Genomic DNA, 2513 nt, shown 5'->3' with positions numbered 1-2513 from the left:
AATTTTCAATTTTCCAACATTAATAAAAAGGGTTCCTTTATAGGTTAGCTCATTGTTTCAATTGATATGTGTTTAGAGTGAGCCTGACTATCACTGTATTAATTTTCAAGGCATTTTACTGTATAGTTTTGGAGAAAACTAAAAGCAAATTCACCCGAAACAACAAAATGCATCCTAGCAATTGCACTGTCCCATTTTCCAACACTCATAAAATGTTTCTTTATACTGTATCAGAGTCATCCAAACTATAAATGTATTAATATCCAACCCAACTAACACTGTTAGTGTTGTCACGATACCAAAATTATTTCGATACCGATACCAAGTCAAGAATTTTCTGAAAAGGGAAAATAAACTCTCAAATATCATTGCTGTGCTTTATTTTAAAACCGGGACAACATTCTAATTATATAACACACTAATAAAAGACGTGAGCTGCCGGACCCGCGGTCCGGACGAGAACCGCACCCGTTTATACGGCCATCCGGCCAAGATCAGGCTGTCGATCCCCGTAAAGCGCCGCAGCCAGCGAGAAGGATGCCGCAGCTGGAAGAAGCCGCTGCCCCTCGCGCCCCGGACCGAAGAGGGGAGCGCGTGCGGCCGCCGGACTCCGCCCCTTACCTGAATCCCTTCCTTCCAGAACACTGCCTGACCCATACGAAACCCTGCAGCATGATACCGATTTCCGATTTTTTTTTTTCCTTTAAGCAACAAACAAGAAAGAAGAAATATACATAAACAAGATGTTTATTTGGTATTTAATAGGCCAAACTGGCTTTTGGCTATTGAAAACAATAACCGTAACCATCTGAAATTAACGGCAGTGACTGCACAGTAAGTAGCCTACATTCAATACAAACATAGTTTGAAACTACATAGAACTGGCCTTAAATGAAAAGATTAACTGTAACCATGTGAAATTAAAGGCAACAACACAAATTCAAGAAGATGTTTCTTAATAAGCATTTGTTTTAGTTTTTAAATTTGGTTTTAAATAAAAAAAGGTCTTTACCAGTGAGACTAAATAAAAGTATGCTATATAAATAAATTCCAAATTGTTAAAATCATGTTGGTGCGAATAAAACTAAGATGCAAAGTGTTTCAATCGTCCAATTAAATAAAAAAATGAAAAAATAATAGGGTAATGATTCACATCTGTATTTTTTTTACTGGACCCAATGAAAAATAAATAACTATTGGCTTAAGTTAAAAAAATATAGATGTGAATCATTACCCTAAAAAATTTGAATTGGATGAATGAAACACTTTTTTCAGTGTGCTACAGCAGGTGATTTTTAAATCAAATTAAGTCGATGTAATTTTAAGGTAAAAAAAAAATCTTTATACAGAACTGACGCTACTTCTGCTTTTCAAAACGTGTATGCAAGTTCTACTTTACAAAAAAAAAAAAAAAAAGAAGCATTTCAGTGTTGTCACAGCTTAGTCCGGCTTCGGCTTCATCCAACACGATGGTAGTTGAGCTGAACATCCTTCACGGTCTACGCCTTTGTGCAGGGCTTAGACAGGTAATTGTAATACCACGCAGCTTCAGCGAAAGAGGAAAGGGGCTCTTATTTGTGCGCCAGTACACCAGCGGCTGTTCACTTCCTGCTATCTGTGCCTCAGACATGTAACTGCACTTCCAGTGCTGAATGACTGCCCGTGTTCTGTCTGTGCGAAATACAATTTCGAAATACTTCTGTTGTGTTCTACCACTAGGTTTTCGGGGTTACGAGGGGGTTAAGTTTTTTGTCTGCTGTGTGCGCATGCGTGGGAGTGAGTGACACAGAACTAGTAAAGTGATTATCCCTTCAGCCGTGTGTGCTTCATGTTTAATAACTAACTGAACTACTCCAACATAACATTGGCGACGAGAATGGCTGAGTTTAGCTTACCACCGCCGGCCCCTTTTCTTCCCGTGCCTGGTGAACCGCCTATTCCATGGGCGAGCTGGATTGATGGCTTCACGGTGTATCTCGAGGCCATGGACTATGATGACATACCAGATCGGAGGAAAATCGCTCTGCTTCTTCACTGCCTCGGGGCAGAGGGACAGAGAATATATCGTGCGCTCGGGGAAGCTGAGACGTATGAGGAAGAGGTTACTCTTCTCGCACACCACTTCACGGGCCAGCAGCGAGTCATACTTCGCCGATATAAACTACGCAAGCGTCTTCAGCGGCCGGGCGAGTCCGTGCAAGCTGCGAGACATGGCTCATGGATATGGCGCCAGCCATGCAATTATGGGACACTTCAAGATCAGATTGTTCTCGTGGATCAGTTTATTGAAGGCATACTATGTGACAAGACTCGTAAAAACTGTTGTTAGAACTCGACGAATTGACACTCAGTAAACCAAGCAGTTGTAATTGCACTGCAAGTGGAGGGGCCGCTTCTGGAATGCTCCACACTCATTTTGCTGACGCATACTCGGACGCGCTTCCCCACGAACAGCTACATCTTTCTCCTGCCATTCAGGCCACCGCCATTTACCCACAGAAAAGACTGAAGAT

Source organism: Cyprinus carpio, chromosome A5, assembly GCF_018340385.1.
Source record: "Cyprinus carpio isolate SPL01 chromosome A5, ASM1834038v1, whole genome shotgun sequence".
Classification (NCBI taxonomy): Eukaryota; Metazoa; Chordata; class Actinopteri; order Cypriniformes; family Cyprinidae; genus Cyprinus; species Cyprinus carpio.
Note: the sequence above shows the minus strand (reverse complement) of the source record.